The 11,514-nt window shown below is 35.5% G+C and overlaps 1 non-coding gene across 1 annotated transcript; it reads left to right on the top strand.

Moving 5' to 3' along the window:
- The first annotated feature begins 1,132 nt into the window (after positions 1–1,132).
- TRNAA-UGC (transfer RNA alanine (anticodon UGC)) lies at positions 1,133–1,206 on the top strand. The gene has a single exon. It is a non-coding gene; the product is annotated as a tRNA-Ala (tRNA).
- Positions 1,207–11,514: the final 10,308 nt, after the last annotated feature.

The raw sequence follows: 11,514 nt of genomic DNA, 5'->3' as shown, positions 1-11,514 counted from the left end.
ATAGTTTAACGACATATTAATGGAAATATATTATCTAGGTTTTTTGTTATATCATTATCGTAATTAGAAGGTATAACTTGTTTAACATTTATTTATAGGGGCAAAGTCATATATACCCTTACAAATATTGAATATTATATATACCCATGCAAAACTAAAAATATCATATATGCCCTTGCAAAGTTATTAATATATCAGTATACCCAATTCATTAAAAAAAAATTTTAAATGACCATATTACTCTAGTAGATGCAATAAAAGATTTATAATGTATACCATTCGATGCGATAAATCTTCGAATGGTTTGCAATTTTGAAGAAGTTACGAGAGACGATTTGGTTGTCGCTAAAGGTGAGAAAAATCGATTAAAGTTAAAATAATAACATAGGGTATAAACACATTATGTAATGGGAAGGAGTAGAATGGTCTATCGTAAAAAATGAGCATATATGAAAGTTAATTTTTTTTGACAAATAATGATAGAAAGGTTTATTAAATTATTGTTAATGAATAAGGGTATATATGATACTTTAACTGTTTTATAAGGGCATATATGATATTTTAGTTATTTTGTATGGGCATATGGTATTTCAAAATTTGCTTGGGTACATATGATATTTATAATATTTGCAAGGATATACATGAAATTAATCCTTATTTATAAGTATCCTCATCATACTCTTATAAAAAATAACACACAATATCTTATGGGGTTTGCATTATTATATATGTTGTTATACATCCAAGAGTATCCGTGACAATCCATTGGAGAACCATATCATGTCGTATGATCTTGATGATGGGAGCTTCAGAGAGATAGAACAACCACCGGTCCATTCCCCGTTACGCTTTTGGCGGTGAAGGGTTTATCCGATTCATTACGCGTTGTATACTCGAAGTTCTTTGGTTGAAAAAAATGACAACTCTGTTATTGATGGATGAGTTTTGACAGTTGGGTTTGTCTATGGTGTTATGGTTTTCTGGACATCGTGAAGTTGTATGTATCTAAATGTTTTGGGATTGAAATGAAACAATAATGTTGGAAAAACTGAAACTACTAAAACATCGGCACAAAAGTTGTTTATTTGATAGCATTCTATAATTAAAATAAGTAAGGCCAGTTATAAGCAAAGGGGATGTAGCCTTAAATGGTAGAGCGCTCGCTTTGCATGCGAGAGGCACGGGGTTCGATTCCCCGCATCTCCAAATAAACACTTACATTTTGATAAAATTTTGAATCATATATGCATGAACTCTTGTCATTTGGTTTGGATCATGGAGTTTATACAAATTACAACTATAACTATAATAACTAACATCATCTAAGTAAATCTATAACATGTATTATCTCGCATGTTTTTCTATTATGTGATGATGTATTTTTTTTAATCCATGGCTCTATAGATAGAAATAAATAATATGTTCATAAAACAGCCCTTTAGAATTTATAAAATTTTCAGTATTATGTAATTATTATAGTTATAGTTGTAACTTGTATAAACTCCATGATCCAAAATACAAATGCCAAGAGTTCATGCATTAAGGAATCAGTCTTGAAACAACAACAACAATAATAATAATAATAAGTAAGAATTAAGTTATTTTTAAGCAAGAACAGGATCGTCATCAAGGTCCGATTCTTATCTTCCAAAATCTTTTATCTAACAAAATCAAATAAGGAACAATTTCTTTGTCTAGCATCATTTATTTGATCTTTTGGAATACCCATCATCTTCGTTTTATCATATAATTTTTTTTTGTTATACTTTTAACCACAAAGGTTATTCTTGTTTCCAATCCTCTTTCTTCAAAAGTTTACAGTAGTTGCCACACATAGTATTAATATTGAGTTGCACTCTCTATAAAGAAAATACAACTGACATTATATATTTATATCAGTAGGTTAGTTACCCGTGCAGCATACGGATTGAAATAAATAAATTTATTTAAATAATAATATAATGTTAAATACAAAAAATATGTTCCATGGTATAAAGAGATATTATACGATAAAATAAATTACACATTACACAATATGAAAATAAAAAGTTAGAAAATACATTAATCTCTAAATATTTCTTTGTACACAATATCTTTAGTTTTACTTGTAACTTTACTTCCTATATAAAAACTTAGTAGTTTCACATTGTTTATGCTTTTGACTCTAGATAATGCAACTCATAACTGCTCACGAGTTAAGTAAAACTATAAATATTGTGTACAAACTTTACTTCATGTATCAAAACGTAGTAGTTTCACATTGTTTGTGTTTTTAACTATAAATAATGCAACTCATAACTGCCCACGAGTTAAAATAATTTGTTTAAAAAATAAACCAACCATCTGTAGTGACTGACCTTAGTTTTTATTAATCTTAATTGCAAAAAAAAAATAAAGTGAAAATTTTGTTGTTTGAAATTAATCATTTCATCTAAAGGTGTAGAAATTTTCTTTTTAAGAATAAAAGTCTGAGTTCCAGTATTACTTCTGGAAATGATTTTTGCTTCTATAACACGGTTATCATATTGTATTTTCACATATATTTTAGTTTCACTGCATAGACCATTTAAGCATCATCACTTCAACATCGTCTTTTAGAACTAATCTATAACTTGACAACCTTAGATTTTGAAGTCATTTAAAACATCAAGAAACTAATAGTTTCTTGTAATGTATCATTATATGTATGATAGATACCATCTGAGTAATGGTAATATTTTTCATCTCCCGGAAACATGGATATAAAACATTTGCTAATTTCTTGAATGACCTCATTTTTTGATGCAAGTATAACTCGTTCACTAAAGAACTTTATTTATTTGAAATGTTTAATAATAGAAGGATATACAAAGTCAATTTATCATCTGATTAACAATGTATTAATGTCAAACATTTGTATTTCTAAGGTAAGAAGTTGATATATCCTTCTAAAAAACCAAAACATGTAGTCTAGTGTTTATATATTTTATGGATTTTTAAGATGATAAACTTAGCATAAACGATGGGTTGATTAAATAATAAATTGAAATAAGAAGTTGTGACTCTTTTTTTGAACAACCCGTGGGCCGAAACTCATTATAATTATAAATTGTTTTAACCAATCATGCTTGATACTTTAACCAGTTATAAGAAAACCCGCTCGTTTAAATTAACATAAACACCGAGAATGCATCAACAATAAATTTGTCTTTTAAGGGTTTGAAAGAAAAAAAAAACTTGTAATTTAGTAAATATTATGTATATTTAATAAGTTAAAGTTTATTAAATTTTAAATTTTAAATTAATTTTGTCTCTTCATCCAATAATATCATTTCTTATAAAACTTCAATATTAATTAACTAATATAATATATTTAAAACCTTACTTTTTGGAATCATTGTTCAAAATTAACATGAAAATTAGTTACATATAAAAATCTAATACTAATAACTAATTACAAAAAGAATTATCAAAATTTTAAATTAGGAAAGAAATATTTAAAAGGGAGAATGAAAGATTGAAAAGAAAAAAAAAATGAAATAAAAAATTATTAATAAGAAAGAGAAATGTATTTAATATGAGGAAGAGGGGGGGAAATTTTATAAAAATCACCATGGTGATGACATGTGTCACTTAGAAAGCTTTGTTTATTATATAGTATAGATTTATATTTACGGTTAAAGCAATTAATTTAATAAATGCATATAAAATGTAAAAATGCTTGTGAATGACCCAATTTCAAATTTTGAACAACATTCAAGTGAGATTTTATTTATTGGTCACTAGTTTGATCCTCTAGTGTTACGGGAGTTTATGTAAATTTTTTGTTTTTAATCGTTTTGCTATTTTATGATAATTTATTTTATTTTTAACGTAGTTTGTTTTAGTTTAATACATATATATTAGTTTGTTATTATATTGTGTTTGGGTATTTTCAATTGAGATGTGTAGGTTTTTTAGATTTTTAATGAATAAAGAAACACGAACACGAACATGTTGATTTTTTAAATGAACAAACATGAACACAAATAAATGAGATGTTATAACCCATGACCCGCGAAAATTATTGTTTGATTATGAAAGAGTTTCACAAATAAATGAGATGTTATAACCCATTTAAAGACTATATGGGTTTGGTAAGACCCATACCCGCGATATCGGGTCAAATGCATTAGAAGCCTCCATTTAGAAATCAAGCAATCTGGTGACACTAAAGAATTGATGAGACAGAACTAGGAACAGAATTTGATGAGACAGAACTAGGAACAGAAATCTTAACATTCGAAACAGGCTTACTTGTTTCGCTTTGACTAACTTCAGGTTCTTTAATCGAAACTTTGACAGGAACTGTCTGACTAATCTCATCATCAACAGATTTCTGATTACTAGGATTATACGTATAGTTATGATTATATGGTGGTGGAACTTCAGAATATCCAATTCCCCCTTTTTTAACTGGGGAACGTTGAACACTTACGATGTGATCAAGCATTGCTGAGGAGTTTCTAAATTGTTCAATTTTTCTGTTTAATTCCACCACTTTTACCTGGTAATCAGCTATCTGTTTATCCCTGTCAGCAATTAGTTTGGTTTTTTCTTCTAACACTTCATAACTAAGATCAATTACTTGTATTTTTTCAGCTAGACTTGCTTTAAGACTTCTGATATCTTTTTCACTAGCTTTTATTTTTACCGAGTAACTGTTTTCTCTAGTTTTAGTGTAATGATGATCTTCTTTTAACGTTTTAAATTGAGCGTCCAAACTAACAAACTGATCAGTTATTGTTTTCAATTGTTCAGACAGATTTTCGCATTGCATACAAGGGAGTTCAGAACTTACCTCAGAAAGCTGATCGTTCACTTCTGCCATGTAAGCTTGATTTTCCTCCTTCTCCCACTCGCTTCCTCCAGTTTCGATGTTAACTAAATTTGCCTGTTCGAAGACTTCCTCAACCTGTAGATTCCAGTTATACCCACCATTGTGTATAGATATCATAGCCTTATTCTCACTATCTCCCCCATTCTCTTGTGCAGGCCTGGTCTGGCTGCGTTCGACTCTCTCATTTGTACATTCCTTGGCAAAGTGACCATTTTTTTGACAGTTATAGCATCGAACCTTTGACTTGTAAAACCCTGGTCTTTCACCAACGAACTTTCTACCCGTTTTCTTCATGAACCTTTTAACTCTTCTTACTATCATTGCCATCTGCCACTGCAGATCCATCTCTTCCAGATCATCAGCATCAATCAGATCATAGTCTTCATCCAAAGTTGCGGGATCGACTATTTTACCTTTGATGTAATTTTCATAAGATGCAATGAAAGATGCATAGAGGGCAAACTGCTGTTCAGGTGATTTAACACTCATGGGCATCTGTGAGTATTTGTTGGTTTGAGCATTTGATGAAAAGTTACCAGCTGTAGCTTGAGGTTTTGAAGAATTACTTCCTCTAGCTACAAAACATACATCACCATCCATGTTGAGAGTCACATGACCATCATGAGTTGAGTTTGAGCTTGAGTCTCCCTTTGAGTAGTAAGCAGATGATTCTGATATTGAGCTTGAACTTGAACTAACTTTTGCACCGTACATACCCGGATCCTGAACCTGATCAGTTGGTGTCTCTTTCCGAACCATGTTAAGTTCAAAAGTTCGTAATTTATTGACTGTTGTTTCCAAATCAAAATCGGCAAACTCTTTATCTTCTCTCATCAAAACTGTGTACATTTCCCATTTCGGTGGAAGAGCATCAAGGAGTTTCTCTACTATCTCCTCTTCTTTGTATACAATGGAGTAATTGCTGAGTTCGGTCATTAGGTGATAATATCTTGTGATGATATCATCAAGTGATTCATTTTTCAAATATTTGAACACCGAGAATTGGGTTTATAGTAGCTTAACTTTGGATGCACGTATTCCCACATTACCTTCATATCGATTTTCTAGCGCTTCCCATAGCTCTCTAGCGGTTTTGTATTTCCTGAAAGTGTGAAGAATCTCTTGTGGAAGAGCCATGGTGATCGCCGCATCAGCTTTACTCTCTGCCTCATACATTTTTCTCACCTTGTCACACCCTCAAAATCCACTAACGGAGTTTTACCGTCAGAGGGTGTGAACTAACAGGATCGGAATCATTAGTTATAATCAAACCATAAAAACATTTAAATGAAAATAAGTGCGGAAGCGTAAAACCATAGAAACCAATGTTGTGTCACGCAGGACGACTTAAAAACCAATGATAACAGTTTAAAATAAGTTTGCATAATTAAAAGTGTTTCAAGCAATGCATGATCCTAAACCGCGCGCCCGCCTCGGCTACCTGAGAATAACATACTAAAAGTGTCAACACAAGGTTGGTGAGTTCACAGTTTATATAAAATAAAGCGTTGAGCGTTTGCGTTCAGCGTTTTGCGTTACAGCGTTTTGCGTTACAGCGTTTTGCGTTACCAGATAGTGTTTTGTCAATTATATATCTATAGGTAGCTAGCCTATAAAACAAGTATCACTAAGTGTTCGACACCGAAGCTGACTGTTTATCATTTGCCTTGCCACCAGGTCTATCCCGACCATGGTATGTGTTTAGCCAAGATTACACCCACTCGACCTCCAGTCGAGTTTAGCATTGGGTGGGGTTTGTCAAACCCAGTAGTACTACTCAACAATAACTCGCTATTATCCAATATTAAATGGTTCGATGTGAATGAAGGACTTTAGTTAACGCGTTTGCCACTTAGCCTTTACAAGTGATATATAATCTATATTAACAAAATCTTAAATGCGTTTCGGAGTATGTTATCTCCCCCAAGTGAAAAGCGTTTAAAAAGTTTAAAAGGGGAAAGTGAAACTCACTGTTTGCGAAGTATTCCCAAAATAATTCACCAAGATGCGCGTCACAGAAAAACTCTCTCTAGCGTTCTAAAACAATAAAGAGATTTTTCTAAGTGTCGGAATATTATCTAGTCTCTAGACCCGGCACATAATACCTATGCACATAACATGTTTCGTGTTTCGTTTGTGAATCGTGTGTGACTTTAACAAATACATTTGTGATACGATACGTGTGTGAGCAATTATTTATGTGTCATGTACTAATAATTTACATCACTAGCAATTTATCCCCGTAAGGGCAATTTGGTCACACATAACAATTAACTAGCAATTATTCTCCGCAAGGGCAATTTGGTCAAAACACGACAACTATTTAGCAAGTATTCCCCGCAGGGGCAATTTGGTCAAAACATAACAATTATATAGCAAGTATTCCTCACAGGGCAATTTGGTCAAAACATAACAATTAATTAGCAATTATCATGTTTCATGCATTTTCACAAAATTCAGCAGCTAGTTTCACCGAGACAGAAATTCTACTTGAAAGATTGTACTATTCCACCGATCATAGCATCTCAATTAATTTACCAAAAATCATCACTAAAGCATGCATGTGTTAGGTTTCTAGAACATATTTTATTTTATTTTTATTCCACCTAGATTTCTCATAATGATCAAAACACTACAGCAAGCTCATAACAGTCAAATTCATGCGCAACAGAATGTTATTTGAAATTCCCGTTAAATGAAAAATCCAACAAATGCAAGACCACTTGGGTTAGGTTCGTAACTCACAAGTCAACTTCCAGAAGTGGAACCAACCCATTTGGCTTTGTAGTTCATGAGATATAATATTTACAAAACAGCCTAACAGCAGGTCTAACAGCTCAGCTTTGCACAACGTTTTTGTAAAATCATAAAAGTTAACTTTTACATGTCCAAAAATTGCAAATTTATATTCTTTAGAAACTAGACTCAACCTAGTTTACTGTAGTATCAATAATCTCAACCAATTTTCAAATTTACACTTCGTTACAGTCAATTAAACATAAATAACACAATCTGTCCAGAAACTGTTTGCATCCAAACTCAACATATTAACTATCTATGGACCATCATTCATTCATATAACACTCTAGACTCCATAATCACTATCCATGCACATCAATTACACATTACATACATGATTAGGGTTTTTGTTTGAACTCAAATCAAAGACACAAGCAATTAACATGTAACAATATCCATTCTAGTTATCATATCATCATCCAATCAACAACAATCATATGAACTACATAAACACATAAAATCGGCCCCTAGGGTTTACAATTAACCCATTAAACATCAAAATTAAGTATAAAGGATGCATAGGATAGTCGTTTATACCTTCCTAGCACCTTAATCTTCAATCAAAAGCTTGAAATCTTGGTTGTATATGTGTGTATGAGTGGCGGCAGCCAAGGGAGCCAAGGGAGAGGAGTCCGATCGGGATTGTGTGAGGAGAGAAAGAGTTAGGGTTTAACATATTATAAATAATAATATGTTACACTTTGGCCCCTCCACTTTCGATTGTTGCTTTTCTAGCTTAACTAACTAGTTCTAGTACATTGAGTTAACGTTTATAACGATGTTATCACACAACACATAAGTCTAACACGTAATTATCACATAATTACTGTTTTGACGTTTTTCGTTTATTCACCAATCGTTTGCGTCAACTCGTTTGCGTTTCGGTGCAATTCCCGAAAGACTACACATGTAGTAAGTGTTAAGCGTCATTTAAACCCTAGTTTAAATGTAATGAGGTGTGCGTAATAGATTCATTGATCTTAAGTTTGAATTGACGGAGTTGAGTTAACGGAGTTAACCTGAAATTGACGATTGTCACATCATTCCCTTGTTAAAGAATTTTCGTCCCGAAAATTTGAGTCAAGTCGTGATGAGTGTCTGAAAAAGTAAGAAAAATTTTCAGTTTGTCATATCATCCCCTAGTAGAAAGAAATTTCGTCCCGAAATTTAATTCATACCTCTGGTTATTTCTGACGGTTTGCCGGGTTTCGCCGTTTTCTGTGTTTGGTCTGCCCTTCAAAAAGGTGAGGATACTTTTTCATCATTTGATCCTCGCGTTCCCACGTGAACTCCGTTCCACGTCTCGAGTTCCAACGAACCTTAACGATTGGAATTTTGTTGTGCTTGAGCGTTTTGGTTTCCCAGTCCAAAACCTCGACTGGTTCTTCAATGAAACGTAACTGTTCATCAACTTGCAGTTCCTCCAAAGGGACTACTTGGGTTTCATCGGATAAGCATTTCTTCAAATTGGATACGTGGAATACATTGTGTACGCCACTGAGTTCCGTTGGTAGGTCCAGTCGGTACGCCACCGGACCAATGCGCTCAGTTATCCGGTAAAGACCAACATATCGTGGGTTGAGTTTGTTTCGCTTACCAAAGCGAACCACACCTTTCCAAGGTGAGACTTTAAGTAACACTTGGTCATTCACTTGAAATTCGAGAGGCTTTCGGCGCTTGTCGGCGTAACTCTTTTGGCGATCTCGTGCTGCTGCCATGCGATTTCGGATTTGAACAATCTTTTCCGAAGTTTCGAGTACCAGTTCTGGACCAGTGATTTAGCTGTCACCCACCTCTGCCCAGCAGAGTGGTGATCGACACTTCCGTCCGTACAGCGCTTCAAACGGCGCTGCTTTAATACTTGCGTGGTAGCTGTTATTATACGAAAACTCTACCAAAGGTAAGTGAGGTTCCCAACTTTTTCTGAATCCAACACGCATGCACGCAACATATCCTCCAGGGTCTGAATAGTTCGTTCACTTTGCCCATCCGTCTGAGGATGGTATGCTGTGCTCATATCAAGACGGGTGCCTAGTGCGCTTTGCAGCGACTTCCAAAAGTGTGAAGTGAAACGAGAATCTCGATCAGGAATGATTGAGACAGGCACTCCGTGTCTAGACACCACTTCTTTCATGTAAACACGAGTCAGTCTTTCCATTTTGTCCGATTCCTTAATCGCTAAGAAGTGTGCAGACTTAGTCAACCGGTCAACGATCACCCAGATGGTATCGCATCCCGTCGGTGTCTTAGGTAAACCCGTGATAAAATCCATTGAAATGTGTTCCCATTTCTACATTGGAAGTTCCGGTTGTTGTAGTAGGCCAGATGGTTTCTGGTATTCTTCTTTGACTCTGGCACAAGTCAAGCATTTGCTCACGTAGGTGGCAATGTCGGTTTCATGTTCGGCCACCAGTAAAGTGCCTTTAAATCATGATACATTTTATCTGAGCCAGGGTGGATAGAATATCGGGACTTGTGTGCTTCGTCCATCACCAGAGTTCTCAACTCTCCGAACCGTGGAACCCAAATCCGGTTCTCAAAATATCGGACCCCGTCCGATCTGGTTTCAAGTTGCTTGTTCATGCCCCGCATGAGTTCCGATGGAAGATTATCATCTTTCAAAGCTTCGTGTTGCGCATCGCGAATCTGGTCGGGTAAGTTTGCATGAATCGTGAGTTGCAATGCACGCACTCGTCTGGGTTTATCTGTTTCTTTTCTGCTGAGGGCATCGGCCACTACATTGGCCTTGCCAGGGTGATACTTGATGGCACAATCATAATCCTTGAGCAGCTCGACCCAACGACGCTGTCGCATGTTCAGCTCCTTCTGATCGTAGATATGCTGGAGACTCTTGTGGTCGCTGTAAATGGTAAACTTGGTACCATACAAGTAATGCCTCCATATCTTAAGGGCAAACACCACAGCTCCGAGTTCCAAATCATGGGTCGTGTAGTTCTTCTCGTGAACCCATAGTTGTCGAGAGGCATAAGCTATAACCTTCTCGAGTTGCATCCGCACACAACCGAGACCTTGTATCGATGCGTCACAGTGTACCTCAAAATTTTCCGTTCCCTCGGGGAGGGCTAGAATAGGGGCGCTACAGAGTTTGGTTTTCAACAGTTGAAAAGCGGATTCTTGCGCGTCACCCCAATTGTACTTAGTGCCTTTGTGAGTCAAAGCGGTGAGGGGTTGAGCAATCTTTGAAAATCCCTCGATGAAACGTCGGTAGTAGCCGGCCAGTCCTAGGAATTGCCGCACCTCAGTCGGAGTCTTAGGTGCTTCCCAGTTTTTGATGGCCTCTACCTTACCGGGATCGACATGGATACCGTTCTCGCTGATCACATGTCCTAAAAAGTGAACCTCGCGAAGCCAAAACTCACATTTCGAGAGTTTAGCATACAGTTGTTCCTTCTTCAATAAATCCAGAATTACCCTTAAGTGTTCTTCATGGTCAGCTTCGTTCTTAGAGTAGACGAGAATATCATCAATGAAAACAATCAAAAACTTGTCGAGGTACGCCTTGCATACTCGATTCATGAGATCCATAAATACGGCTGGTGCGTTGGTTAGGCCAAAAGGCATAACCGAAAACTCGTAGTGACCATACCGTGTTCTGAAAGCCGTCTTTGAAATATCTTCTTCGCGCACTCTTAGTTGGTGGTAACCAGATCGCAAATCGATCTTCGAGTAGTAACTCGATCCTTGAAGCTGGTCAAACAAATCATCAATTCGAGGTAAAGGATAACGGTTCTTGACGGTCACCTTGTTCAACTCCCGGTAGTCGATACACATGCGGAAAGTCCCGTCCTTCTTTCGGACAAACAAGACAGGGGCTCCCCATGGCGATGAGCTAGGTC

This window comes from Bidens hawaiensis, unplaced genomic scaffold, assembly GCF_021521415.1.
Source record: "Bidens hawaiensis isolate Kalapana, Puna unplaced genomic scaffold, B.hawaiensis_p1.1 tig00024017_1, whole genome shotgun sequence".
Classification (NCBI taxonomy): Eukaryota; Viridiplantae; Streptophyta; class Magnoliopsida; order Asterales; family Asteraceae; genus Bidens; species Bidens hawaiensis.
Note: the sequence above shows the minus strand (reverse complement) of the source record. Positions and strands in the feature narration are given on the sequence as shown.